Consider the following 14,824-nt stretch of genomic DNA (forward strand, 5'->3'; position numbering starts at 1 on the left):
CATTTCTTTTGGACAGTCCTTTCCAAACACGGCAGCTGGACTGGCCCAGCACAGTCACTAGAGCAATTAGTGTGAACTGATTTGGTGAGAAGATTTTCTGCTGTGGTCCCTCGCTGGTGACTCTCCCTGGAGTCTGCCACATGTACCTCTTTACCCAAGCCACCAGTATGAGCTGGCATTGGGCCTTATGTGAAAATGAGGAAATTAAAAATTAATCAGAATTACAGACAGAACCCCCAGAATCATTGTCTGACTTTTGAGCATTAGAATTCATAAGAAAATCACCTCAGACTGTTTCTTTACAGAGTTCTAGTGGACTCTAGGTATATCCAGCAGGGAAGTCCAGGCTTATGTGAATGTTGTTAGTTCCGTGGTTCTCAGTACAGTCGCTCAGACCAGTAGCATCGGTATCACCTTAGAAACTTGTTAGAAGTGCACATTGTCAGCCCACCTACTAAATCAGCGACTCTGGGAGTTCAGTAAATCTGTTTTGACAAGCTCCCAAGTGATTCTGATCTTAAGTTGGAGAATCACTGATTAGTTAATGGATATAATATTAATACTATCAGTATTGGCATATGAACACGAATTAATTACTGACTCATAACCCTGTTTTGTATCAAGTGTATATACTCAGTGGATGAAGAAAAATCGCTGGTACCTAAAGTGTAGATTATGGTACATAGGCTGAATTTCTATTCATTCATATGACAGGCAATTAATTTTATTACTCCCCACTTCCCATCTTTATTTCCTTTTAAAACAATGCTTTGATAAAAACTTTGTTAAAAAAAATCTTGATAGGGAATTCCCTGGTGGCCCAGTGGCTAAGACTCTGTGCCCCCAATGCAGGGCCCCCCCGGTCAGGCAACTAGAACCCACATGCCACAACTAAGAGTTTGTATTTCAAAACTAAAGATATCCCATGCCACAACAACAACAACAACAACAACAACAAATCCTGATAAAATTGTCTTCTTTATGGAGTTTATTTCCACTTCAGACTAAGTAGATCTTATAGGTAGCATCTCTAGAAGATGGTATTTCTACACATTTTTCATGAAAAATTAATTCCTATACACATTTATATTAGACACAGATCTCTAGAGATGGTTTTTCAGAGTGAATGTTTTGTCCACACAGAGACAGTATCAGGGAGTGCATTTTTAAAGCAATTGGTAACCTGATGCCTGTATTGATAAAATACCTGAGTTCACTTTGAACACACCAGGGACTTTATCTGTCCTTTGTTGTTAAGACCAAACATTTTTTAGATAGTCTGAGGATAGTCATTATCTCTTTCAGAAAGAGTACAGGAATGGTTTATTCTCGGTTAATCTGGATAGATTTGACTTATGGCTAGTTTTAAAATTCAGCTAAAACGTCCTTTAATACTCAGATAAATAAAAGTGTAATTCTTAATAAAAAGCAATTTCATTTGTAAGGATGCACTACTGTGTAATTCTTTTGAAACAGTATTATTTCCTCAGCATCCATTTTCATTTTGCTTTAAATACCATTAAAATTGATTTTTTTTAAACCTTAGACACATAGAATCCTGTCATGAGGTTTACTTACCACACACGGCCTTATGCTTTTAATTATTATTTTGTATATTTCTGTCTCATCCCTCAACTATATCTACCCTCCCTAAAGGCAGTAACAATTTCTTGTACATATAATGTCTATCAGATGTCCTAAACATAGCAGGCATCTGTCAAATATACGTGTATTGATTGATAGTTTTGAGAGTAACTTGAAACAGTCAGTCCCATTGTCAGGAATAGAAGCTCTCTCAAATTACGTCAGTTAAGGAGAGATAACAACGGACCACTTCACAGATATCAAGGACATAAGCAAAGCAAACCTAGACCATGCAGGCCAGGGGACTTGATGTACAGAGCCCAAGGCACTTAGTCCTTTTCTCACAGGACCGTGGGGCTTCAGGTCTCTACTTCTACCTGTGTAGCTCCTTCTTTCTCAGTGTTTTTAGTAGACTGACTTCCTTTTTATTGTGGCTATCTCTATTCTCTGAAAATATGCTCTTACATTTGCTTTGGATCTACTCAACTATTTTACTTCGAGAGCCCATCACAGCATCTAATTGGTTAAATTTTAGTAGCCCAATTCCAAATTCCACACAGACATCAAGTGATTAGGGTAGAGTTTAGCTTTAGTACAACTGGCCATGAGGTGTAGAGGAAGTCAGGTAGCATATAAAGTTATTCTCTGGTGGTTATTCCCATAACTAGGGCTTCCCTGGTGGCTCAGAAGGTAAAATCTGTCTGCAGTGTGGGAGAGCTGGGTTCTAGCCCTGGGTCAGGAAGATCCCCTGGAGAAGGGAATGGCTACCCACTTCAGAAATCTTGCCTGGAGAACTCCATGGACAGAGAAGCCTGGTGAACTACCGTCCATTGGGTCACAAAGAGTCAGGCACGACTGAGCGATATCTTATCTGATAGTTATTCCTCTCCAAGAACTGAGGGAAACAGGTTCACTAAGAGGTCATGAACAAGGAGATAACACCTGACACAGCTACTCCTGTTTATCTACCACATCCTAGAACTCAGACAAGCATACAAAAGTTAGACATCAGAGGTAACTATGGTCATGGGTAAACTTCTCCCTTAGTCTAGATGAGGGCTTGGCAACCATGACCCTTGGGACACATCCAGCCCGTGGTCTGCTTTTGTAAGAGTAAAGAGTGGTCATTACATGAAGAACAGGCAACAGAGACTGTAGGTGACAAACATTAAAATATTTACTCTCTGGCCCTTGATGGGTTAGTTAGAGTTTGCTAACCTCTGCTCAGATGACCTTTCTTTATTCATTCATTTCACAAATACCCACTGAATATCTACTATGTTCTAGACACTGTTACAAGTATTGTAGATGCAGTGATGTCACAAAGGCAAGTATGGTTCCTATCTTGGAAAAGCTTAGACTCTGTTGTGGGAGAGAAGAGATCAACAGTCAGCATATACATTAACAAATAAATAGGACAATTTCAGAGTATAAGTGCTATGAACACGATAAGCAGAGGATATTAATAAAAGGAGAAAAACAAGGGAAGAGGACAGGTTGCGGAGATCCTATCTGTGGAGGTGACGTTTATGCTAAGACCTAAAAGACAGGAAAGAACCAGTCACGAGGAGGCCAGTATTACAGACAGGAGAAACGAGGGCCAAGTCTCTGAGGCAGATAAGAGGTTGGCTTAGCCCAGGGACTTCAAACAGGCCCATGGTATGAGGGCAGAGAATGGTAGCAAATGAAGTTAAGACGGTAGGGAAGGGCCAGATCATCTATAGGCCTTGAAGGAAGCCACTGAAGATGATACAACCTCATAAAAGGTATGATGTTTTTAAAAAAAATTCTCTCTGGCTACCACAAGACAGAGTATAGAGAAGTAAGAGTGAGTTCCATTTAAGAGATTATTGTAATTGTTCAGGTGAGATAGGGCTGTGATTTAAAGTAAAATGGTGTCATGGGAATGGAGAAAACTGGATGAATTAAAATATTTTGAGGGACGTCCCTGGTGGTGCAGGGGTTGAGAATTTGTCTTCTAATGCAGGGGATGTGGATTTGAACCTTGGTCATGGAACTAAGATCCCACACGCTGCACAGCAACTAAGCCCATGTGCCACAACTACTGAGCCTGCATGCCACAACTAGAGTCCATGTGCCTCAATGAAAGAAATCATATGATGCAACTAAGACCCAAAAAGCAGACGAATTAAAAAAATATATACATGTGTGTGTATACATAAAGGACAAATAATGAGACTCAGACTGGGTATGAGAAGAGAGGAAACAACATGAATCCTAGATTTCTGTTTGAGCAGCGAGGTAGATGGTATAGGTCTTGTCACCTTATCCATATTAATCTCTGATAACTGAGTAATTGAGTCTCTGGAACTAAGAATCACACTTATATATTAGAAAAATTTTTAAAGTAAAAAAAAATTATTCTCAGTATTGAATCTTCTTAACTTTTATACATGATCTCTTCTACAAGGGATAACTGAGCAAAAAAGCACTTCTTTTTATTTTATTTAAAAAAAAAAGCACTTCTTTAGCAAACTCCAGACTACCTACTTGGAAAACTGCAAGCAGTCTCCCCTCTTCAGAATAACAGCCTGTGCGTGCTCTCTGGGAGTGGAATGACCTCTCAGGGTCGCCAGTTTGACCCTTGGTGTTGTGACTCTGTTCCTCCCTTTGGGAGATTGCTGTGAAAAGGCAGAGAACCACAGAGTTCTCCTGTGTCCCACAGGAGACGCCTGACCCACTCCCTCTCCCCACCAAGGGCTGTGCGCAAGATGAGAACCGGCCCTAGCCTAGAGACCCTGAGGTTTGTTTTGAAGCATGTAGAGAGGAATGCTCAGGGGAAGCTTTAAATTTCTTTCTACTTAAAGAAGTTGAATTGTAAGAGCCATCTCTTTCCCCTTAATCACCAGGTCTAGTGTGAAGCCAGCCAACTTCAGAGAGTTAGTAAAAGAAGTGAGTGATGGCTCAACTTTCTCCTTATCTCCCTCTCTCTTCAGGTTTGATCTCACCAGACACGCAGGCTGCACTTTCTGGCTCTCACAAGACCTTTTCCAGTGTACTGCAGAGCCCAGGAGCTCTGTATTCAGAGGCTGGTCCTCTACCACCATCCAACTGACTGATGGGGAACTTCAGCGCCCAGAAGCCTGGGCCGTGAGCACAGGGGAGAGTGGTAGAGTGAGTGCACCAGGTCTCCAGAAATGTCCGAGTCAACGGTGATGGCTGAGACACGACCTGTATCCCTGGGAGGACTTGATCATTTTAGTTTAACAATTTGATCCCTATTATATAGAGAATCTTTTTTTTTTTTTTTTGAGAATCCTTTTTGAAGTTAGTTCTTCTAAAAGTCTGCTTTCTCTGCTCACTGACTCTTATAAGGATTTATTTTAGAAATAAGCTTTCATGGTTATTCCCATTGTTCCAGCTTCAGTGATCAAAACATCCAGGACTGCGTTTTGATTCTACTTCTTTGTAGTTATTTTATCATAGGCATTTCTGAATCTTAGATTATATGAAGCAGTTATTAGTTACTTTCAATCCACAGATTCACTGCATAATTCACTGCATAATCCCCATATAATTTTATTGGGCTTCCCAGCTGGCTCAGATGGTAAAGAATCTGCCTGCGATGTGGGAGACCTGGGTTTTATCCTAAGGTTGGGAAGATCCCCTGGAGAAGGAACGGCTATCCACTCCAGTATTCTTGCCTGGAGAATTCCATGGACAGAGGAGCCTCGCAGGCTACAGTCCATAGGGTTGCAAAATCAGACACAACTGAGCGACTTTCACGTAACCAATTATTACTCTCTCAACAGCCTGCCATCAGAGTCAGCTGTTCAAATCACACTTATTTCTAATGACGTCCACTCTCCTCCACAAACAGGGGCTCCTTCCACTCCCCTTCACCATAACTGCTTGCTTCCAGGAGGTCCTTTGCCAACATCTAGTCAGATGTATCTTAAGTAATGAAGTTAACAGGCAAAAATAAAGGATGGAAATAAACCCACTTAATACCAGTGAACTTTTTTCACTATTTCAAAGTGTATTTCAAAGTGTAAGTGTGTTGCAGTGTGTTTTGTAAAGCAGTGCTTATAAACCGTTGTGTTTTCAAAACAACTTTTTCCTATTAAGCCTGCATCAAGAAGTGGGGTTAATTTGCCAGAGTACTTTTTTGTGATAATTACAGAAATTGTAGATTAGCAAAAATGAACTGAAAAGATTCTGAGCTAATAAAAATACACGCAAAAATTACAATATTCAACTGCGTCAAGATTCCTCATGAGGAAAACATTAACAATCCCTGATAGTCCAGTTTTGAGTTCAAGCCAGTACATAAAAACACTTAGGGAAAGACACCTTTCAAGTGACATGTGCTCCAACATTCCCTATAATGAAAGACACAGTTCTGTTATTCAGAGATTTGAAACAAACAGTAGATGAACTAATAAAGGATACATTTCATGAATTAGAAGATATTTAATAAATGCTTTTTTCAGGTGATAATTATTTTGCCAGTCAGGCAATATAGCTCTTTACTTCTTAGAACCAGATGTAAAATGTTGTAATCTGACACTGACCTCTAGGAACACATTACCATTTACTTCATGAACATTTGCTAAGTACCTACTGGGTGTCAAGCACCATGCTAGGAGCAAGAGATGAAATCTCCAACAGGTAACCCTGTCTGAACACTTTGCTCAGAGATCCTACGACTAGCATCACTTATGTTACTTCAGATTAGCTGAAACTATCATTCTAACTGCATGTGGCAGACTTTGAGGATTGCAAAGGAGTGAGTCCCCTGGTCTAACATGTAGAAGCTCCTGGCCATCAGTGTACACTACTGGCCATTTCTCAGCTGTCTTGGGAATCTCTCCAAGTTCCAACTAATTATATAGTTATATTATCTACTGAAGGGTTCTGAAGTATTTGTCTTCAACTTTGGCAAGCTCACTCATAATCCCAAAAGTGGGAGAAGAAAAACACTTCCTGTGTCTCTGAGCAAAGATGTCCTGTGTTTAGCAAAAACAAAAAAAGTAATAATAAAGCAAAACAAACAAAAACCTTTCCCAACTGGAAGAGAGGAAAGAACATTTTTGCCATGAATTCCATTAATCACCAACTTCAGGATCCTTCCTTTTTTTTTTTTTTTTTGGTCATGTCAGGGATCGAACCTGCATCAGCTGCATTGATTGGAAGCACACAGTTTCAACCACTGGACCTCCAGGGAAGTGCCTCATGACACTTATTCAAAGAACAGTTTTAGATTTTATGGAAAGAATGGAGATGGAGGGTTTCCATAATACATGCCAACTCCACCTGACCCCCAAGTTTCCCCTATTTTTGACATCTTACATTAGTACAATAATATTACAATTAATGAACCAATATTGATACATTATTAATATCTGAAGCCCATTCTATTTAGATATCCTTAGTTTTTACCTAATGGCCTTTTTGTGGTTCCAGGATACTACATTATACTATTTGTCATGTCTCCTTAGGCTTTTCTGGGATGTTAAGAGTTCCTCACACTGTCTTTGTTTTCGATGACCTTAACAGTTTTGAGGAGTACTGATCAGGAATATTGTAGCATGCTCTTCTACTGGAATTTGTCTGATGTCTTTCTCATGATTAGCCTGCGATTATGGAAGTTCACTGGGGTATAGTGAGGTTCTCATCACATCATATCCAGAGTACATACCGTCAACCAGATTTACATCTCTTGACATCGCCCTTGATTACCTGGCTGAGATAGCATCCGTCAGGTTCCTACACTGGAAAAGGACTCTTTTGTCCTTTCTGCCCTTCCCCACACTGCCCTCTTTGGAAGGAAGTCACTATGTGAAGCCCACACTTATGAAATGTACAGTTATGTTCCTCCTTATTGTGTGTGGAACATCTACATTGATTATTTGGAATTCTTCTGCATAAGAGATATGTCTCTTCTTCTTCATTTGTTAATTTATTCAATAATTTACTTATATTAGTAAGAACTCGTGGATACGTATTTTGGGTTATAGTTCATTACTACAGTACCTTATTATTAAGTTGCTTGAATTGTTCCAATTTTGGCTACTGGTGACATTCTCCCCATGTTTTGGTTTCTTTTTTGAGTACTTCATGACCCCCCTTGCAGTCTAAGAAAGAATCTTTTATGGTCAGTCTCTTATATTGAGATTCACGCAATGAGAGAGATATTTGTTCAGATAATTGTGTCTAGTTTCTCAAATCCTGTGAGGAAGGTGCCTATTTTCATCCAGATATAAATTGTTCCTACTCTTCACCTCCCATCCCTACCCCTGCATGGGCATAGAAAGAGGGTGAGGTTTATCCCTCAGTTCATGGTATGTTATCATCACTGACACAGGTACGTTTTCTCTCTTGTTCTACTTATTTATTCTTGTCTCCATGCTCCAGTCCCATTTTTCCTTCTCTCTCCCACTCAAGGAAACTATTCTAATGTACTTGATGTGTACAAGTTTGATTGTTTAAAAAGCCCTTACATGACTGTTGTTATCTTGGGAATTCCCTGGCAGTCCAGTGGTCAGGATTCAGTGCTTTCACTGCCAGGAACAGGGTTTAGTTCTTGGTCGGGGAACAAAGATCCCACAGGCTGCATGGTATGACAAAAAAAATTATTATTATCATCTTTTATAGGTACACTGATGGCATGGTAGGCACAAATAGAAAATGTGCCCATATTTTTAAAATTACACTGTGGACTATATTGGATGAAATTATATGAAATCTTGAACTTGTTTTAAGATACTTTGACAAAGTAAAAATTTTAATGAAAAAAGGGTAGAAGAAGCAAACATGACAAAATCTTACTAATTTTAAAATCTGGGTGATAGTTATATGAAAGTTCATTGTTCTATTCATCATACTTCTGACATATTTGAAAATTTTCAGCATGAAAAAATAAAAAACAAATTCATTCCTTTCCCTAGGTTATTAATTTTATAACTTCAACTTTCATGTTTAGGCTTTTAATCCATGTGGGATTTTAGGCAGGTATCCAGTTACATTTTTTTTCCTCATATGATGAGTAAGTTTTCCCAAAACTATCTACTAAATTATCTTCTTTTATCATTTTTGTGATACCACAAAATTAATAATAATTATATATACATTAGTGTATCTCTGTCTATTCTGTTCCATTCATTAATTTGTTCTTGTGCCAATACCACCCTGTTTTTATTACTCTTTTTTAGTATAATTTAATATCTTTTTACTCTTTTTTATACTCTTGTTTTTAAAATTTAGCTATTCACATGTTATTTTCATGTAAGTTTTAGGTATGGTTATCAAAAATATTTCAAGTCCTTTTTAAAAATTTAGTAGTTTAAGGTTATAATATAAATCAAATTTGAAATTCATAGATACAATTTAAAAGAACTGAAAGGTTTATAATTATTTTATATCTATTTTCCTATCATACTGACTTACTAAAAGAATGATTCTATATATCTTCTATCAAAATCTGGCCAATCCATGTTGTCTATTAACAAGCTAGCACTGTAGTAAAAGTAGGTAGATCTGGTTTTAAAGCACTAAGTGGATGGCAAAAAATCAGAAGTCAAAGTTAGTAGAAGATATTCATTCAACTCGTAATTATTCTTGGTGCTATACTAGAGTCTACACCAAAAAAGACTACACCCTTTGGGGGATTACATTTAAGCAGACAACAATGAGTGCATAAATATACAATCTTTAGCACAAAAAGTCACAAGAATCTTTAGCATACTGCTGTTGTTAAGTCACTTCAGTCGCGTCTGACTTGGTGCGACCCCAGTCAACTAATCAGTGAACGGACTAATGTGTTTCTAGCACACAAAAGTGGAAAGTGAATGCATATTCAGTTCAGTCACTCAGTTGTGTCGGACTCTTTGCCACCCCATGTATTGCAGCACGCCAGGCCTCCCTGCCCATCACCAACTCCTGGAGCATACTCAAACTCATGCCCATCGAGTGAGTGATGCCATCCAGCCATCTCATCCTCTGTCGTCCCCTTCTCCTCCTGCCCTCAATCCCACCCAGCATCAGGGTCTTTTCCAATGAGTCAACTCTTGGCATGAGGTGGCCAAAGTATTGGAGTTTCAGCTTCAACATCAGTCCTTCCAATGAACACCCAGGACTGATCTCCTTTAGGATGGACTGGTTGGATCTCCTTGCAGTCCAAGGGACTCTCAAGAGTCTTCTCCAACACCACAGTTCAAAAGCATCAATTTTTCGGTACTCAGCTTTCTTCACAGTCCAACTCTCACATCCATACATGACCACTGGAAAAACCATGGCCTTGACTAGACAGACCTTTGTTGGCAAAGTAATGTCTTTGCTTTTTAATATGTTATCTAAGTTGGTCATAACTTTCCTTACAAGGAGTAAGCATCTTTTAATTTCATGGCTGCAGTCACTATCCACAGTGATTTTTGAGCCCAAAAAACAAAGTCTGACACTGTTTCCTCCCCATCTATTTCCCATGAGGTGATGGAACCAGATGCCATGATCTTAGTTTTCTGAATGTTAAGCTTTAAGCCAACTTTCCTCTTTCACATTCATCAAGAGGCTTTTCAGTTCCTCTTCACTCTCTGCCATAAGGGTGGTGTCATCTGCATATCTGAGGTTATTGATATTTCTCCCAGCAATCTTGATTCCAGCTTGTGCTTCTTCCAGCCCAGAATGCATATTAGGAGTGACAAATAGAAGAGTGGACAAAGACAGGAGAGACAGCCAGGGCAGAGAAAGTATTAGAAGACAGCAAGATTTATTGTTGCCTGAAAAAAGTAAGCTAAATAATGCATAAACCAGATAGCCATTTGTGTGAAAAAGGGAAGAAAAAGTGTGTATTTATATAATTTTTCTTGTATATACATAAAATATCTCTGGAAGGATACCAAGAATCTAATAGCACTGATTGTTTGTAGGAGTGGAAATGGATTAGTTGGAATGAGAACAGAGAGGGGAGAAAGATTTCTTACTGTGTACTCTTTTATATACTTTTTAACTGAATTATGCAAATTATCTATTTAAAATTTTTCAAAAGTTGATGGGTCAGAAAAAAAATTTTTTACGATTATTTATAATATGGAATAGGAACAGCAGGCACGTGTGCATACACATTTGTACACATACATCAAAAGAATTTTGTTCCACTAATTCAACCACCAGTTCAACCATACATTAGTAAGAAAAAAGGAAGAGACCATGATAGAAGTTCCAAGTGTGTTATCAATGTCTATAAACCACACAGAATATCCACCAATATGAACAGAACAGAACCAGGAACAAGATATTGAAGAGCTGGGTCTAAGTCATCCTTGATGTCCTGATGGTCTTTTGAATTTTATTTTATTTTTATTTTTTTATTTTCTTATTTTTTTGGTCTTTTGAACTTTAGAGTCTGAAAGATATTTACCCACAAGCTACCATCTCAGTTTGCTCTCCTACACCACCCGCCACCAGGATGTTGGAAAAACAACTTGGTCAGTTTCTTTCTCAGTCAGCTGAAATCTATGTCCTAAGTTTAATGATGGAGTATTGATCTGTATAGTATAAGAACTGAAAATCACTCAGCTATCCCAGCAAGTTCACTGACAACCATTAAAAGGTTACAGATAATGCACTGTAAACAATACAAGAGAGAGATTTCTACAACCTCACAGGAGCAAGAGCTAACAGTAAGGCTCAACAGCCTTTTTCCAGCTCATAGTCAAAATACTGTATTTTGCAGGTAATTCTTTCTCTGAGTGACAGATAATTCCTAAATTGATCTATACATTTTTATCCTTTCTACCACTGGAGAAGGGAATGGCAAACCACTTCAGCATTCCTGCCTTGTGAAACCTATGAACAGTATGAAAAGGCAAAAAGATGAACCCCCCAGGTCTTATGTTTCCAATATGCAATTAGAGAAGAAGTGGAGAAACAGCTCCGGGAGGAATGAAGAAGCTTAGCCAAAGCAGAAACAACACTCAGTTGTGGATGTGTCTGGTGGTAAAAGTAAAGTTTGATGCTGTAAAGAACAATACTGCATAGAATCTGGAATGTTAGGTCCATGAATCAAAGCAAATTAGAAGTGGTCAAACAGGAGATGGCCAAGAATGAATATCGACATTTTAGGAATCAGTGAACTAAAATGGACAGGAATGGGAGAATTTAATTCAGATGACCATTGTACCCCCAGGTAGCTCTAGTGCTAAAGAACCCATATGCCAATGCAGGAGACTTAAGAGACCCCAGTTCAATCCCTGGGTCAGGAAGATGCACTATAGGAGGGTATGGCAACCCACTCCAGTATTCCTGCCTGGAGAATCCCATGGACAGAGGAGCTCGGCAGACTACGGTCCATAGGGTTGCAAAGAGTCAGATACGGTTTAAGTGACTTACTATGCACACACCGTAGCATGCATGTGGGCAAGAATTCCTTAGAAGAAATGGAGTAGCCATCACAGTCAACAAAAGAGGCTGAAATGTAATACTTAGGTGCAATCTCAAAAATGACAGAATGATCTCTGTTCATTTCCAACACAAACCATTCAATATCACAGTAATTCAAGTCTATGCCCCAACTATTAATGCCAAAAAAACTTAAGTTGAATGGTTCTATGAAGACCTATAAGGCCTTCTAGAACTAACACCAAAAAAAAAAATGTCTTTTTCATCAGAGGGGACTGAAATGCAAACACAGAAATTCAAGAGATACCTGAAATAACAGGCAAGCTTGGCATTGGAGTACAAAATAAGCAGGGCAAAGGCAAAGAGAGTTTGGCCAAGAGAACACACTGGTCATAGCAAACACCCTATCCAACAACATAAGAGACATCTCTACATATGGACATTATCAGATGGTCAATACCCAAATCAGATTGATTATATTATTTGCAGCTGAAGATGGTGAAGCTCTATACAGTCAGCAAAAGCAAGACCAGGAGCTGACTGTGGCTCAGATCATGAACCCCTTATTGCCAAATTCAGACTAAAATTGAAGAAAGTAGGGAAAACCACTAGACCATTCAGGTATGATCTAAATCAAACCCCTTATGATTATATAGTGGAAGTGACAAATAGATTCAAGGGATTAGATTTGATAGACAGAGTGCCAAAAGAACTATGGACAGAGGTTGGTAACACTATACAGGAGGTGGTGATCAAAACCATCTCCAAGAAAAAGAAATATAAAAAGGCAAAACAGTTGCCTGAGGATGCCTTACAAATAGAAATGAAGAGAAACAAAAGGCAAAGGAGAAAAGGAAAGATATACCCATTTGAATGCAGAGTTCCGAAGAAGAGCGAGGAGAGATAAGGAAGCCTTCTTAAGTGAACAATACAAAGAAATAGATGAAAACAACAGAATGGGAAAGACTAGAGGTCTCTTCAAGAAAATTAGAGATATCAAGGGAAAGTTTCATGCAAAGATAAACAAAGGCACAAAAAAGGACAGAAATGATATGGACCCAACAGAAGCAGAAGATATTAAGAAGAGGTGGCAAGAATACACAGAAGAACTACACAAAAGGGGTCTTAATGACCCAGATAACCACAATGGTGTGATCACTCTCCCAGAGCCAGATATCCTGAAGCGTGAAGTCAAATGAGCCTTAGGAAGAATTACTACAAACAAGCTAGTGGAAGTGATGGAATTCCAGTTGAGCTATTTCAAATCCTAAAAGATGATGCTGTGAAAGTGCAGTACTCAATATGTCAGCAAATTTGGGAAACACAGCAGTGGCCACAGGACTGGAAAAGGACACTTTTCATTCCAATCCAAAAGAAAGGCAATACCAAAGAACACTCAAACTACCATACAACTGCACTCATCTCACACGTTAGCAAAGTAAAGCTCAAAATTATCCAAGCTAGGTTTCAACAGTACATGAACTGAGAACTTCCAGATGTACAAGTTGGATTTAGAAAAGACAGAGGAACCAGAGATAAAATTGTCAACATCTATTGGATCATAGAAAAAGCAAGGGAATTCCAGAAAAATATCTACTTCTGCTACACTGATTACACTAAAGCCTTTGACTGTGTGGATCACAACAAACTGTGGAAAATTCTTCAAGAGATGGGAATACCAGACTACCTTACCTGCCTCCTGAGAAACCTGTATGCAGGTTAAGAAGCAACAGTTAGAACTGGACACGGAACAACAGACTGGTTCCAAATTGGGAAAGGAATGCGTCAATGCCATATATTGTCACCCTGCTTATTTAACTTATATGCAGAGTACAACATGTGAAATGCTGGGCTGGATGAAGCCCAAGCTGGAATCAAGACTGCCAGAAGAAATATCAATAACCTCAGACATGCAGATGACACTACCCTTATGGCAGAAAGTGAAGAACTAAAGAGCCTCTTGATGAATGTGAAGGAGAAGAGTGAAAATGCTGGCTCAAAACTCAACATTCAAAAAATGAAGATCATGGCATCTAGTTCCTTTCCTTCATGGCAAACAGATGCAAAAATAATGGAAACGCAACAGACTTTATTTTCTTGGGCTCCAGAATCACTATGGATAGTGACTGCAGCCATGAAATTAAAAGACACTTGGTCCTTGGAAGAAAAGCTATGAAAAACCTATACAGCATTATTAAAAAGCTGAGACGTCACTTTGCCAACAAAGGTCCATAAAATCAAAGCTATGGTTTTCCATTAGTCATGTACATATATGACATTTGGACTATAAAGAAGGCTGAGGGCCAAAGAATTGATGCTTTTGAACTGTGGTGTTGGAGAAGAATCTTGACAGCTCCTTGGACAGCAAGAAGATCAAACCAATCAATCCTAAAGGAAATCAACCCTGGATATTTATTGGAAGGACTGATGCTGAAGCTCCAACACTTTGGCCATCAGATGAAAAGAGCCAACTCAATGGAACAGACCCTGATGCTGGAAAAGATTGAAGGCAGGAGGAGAAGGAGACAAGAGAGGATAAAATGGTTGGATGGCATCAGCAATTCAATGAACATGAGCTTGAGCAGCTCTGGGAGACTGTGGAGGACAGGGAAGCCTGGTGTGCTGCAGTCCATGGGGTTTCACAAAGTCAGACACGACAGAGCCACTGATCATATCTTTTCTACCACCACAATGGTAGTAGGTTTACATTACCTTGACAATTTACCTATGATATATTTATAAATACCACATCCATGTCATAGCTGTACATGTCTGTGTTAAAATTCCCCTAAATTAAAATTTGCATATTGATTTTTAAAATCACTTACTTTCATCAAGTGTATACATTCTGATCTCTTAGATTTTAATCTTAACAGATTAT

Source organism: Odocoileus virginianus, chromosome 12 (genome assembly GCF_023699985.2).
Source record: "Odocoileus virginianus isolate 20LAN1187 ecotype Illinois chromosome 12, Ovbor_1.2, whole genome shotgun sequence".
Classification (NCBI taxonomy): domain Eukaryota; kingdom Metazoa; phylum Chordata; class Mammalia; order Artiodactyla; family Cervidae; genus Odocoileus; species Odocoileus virginianus.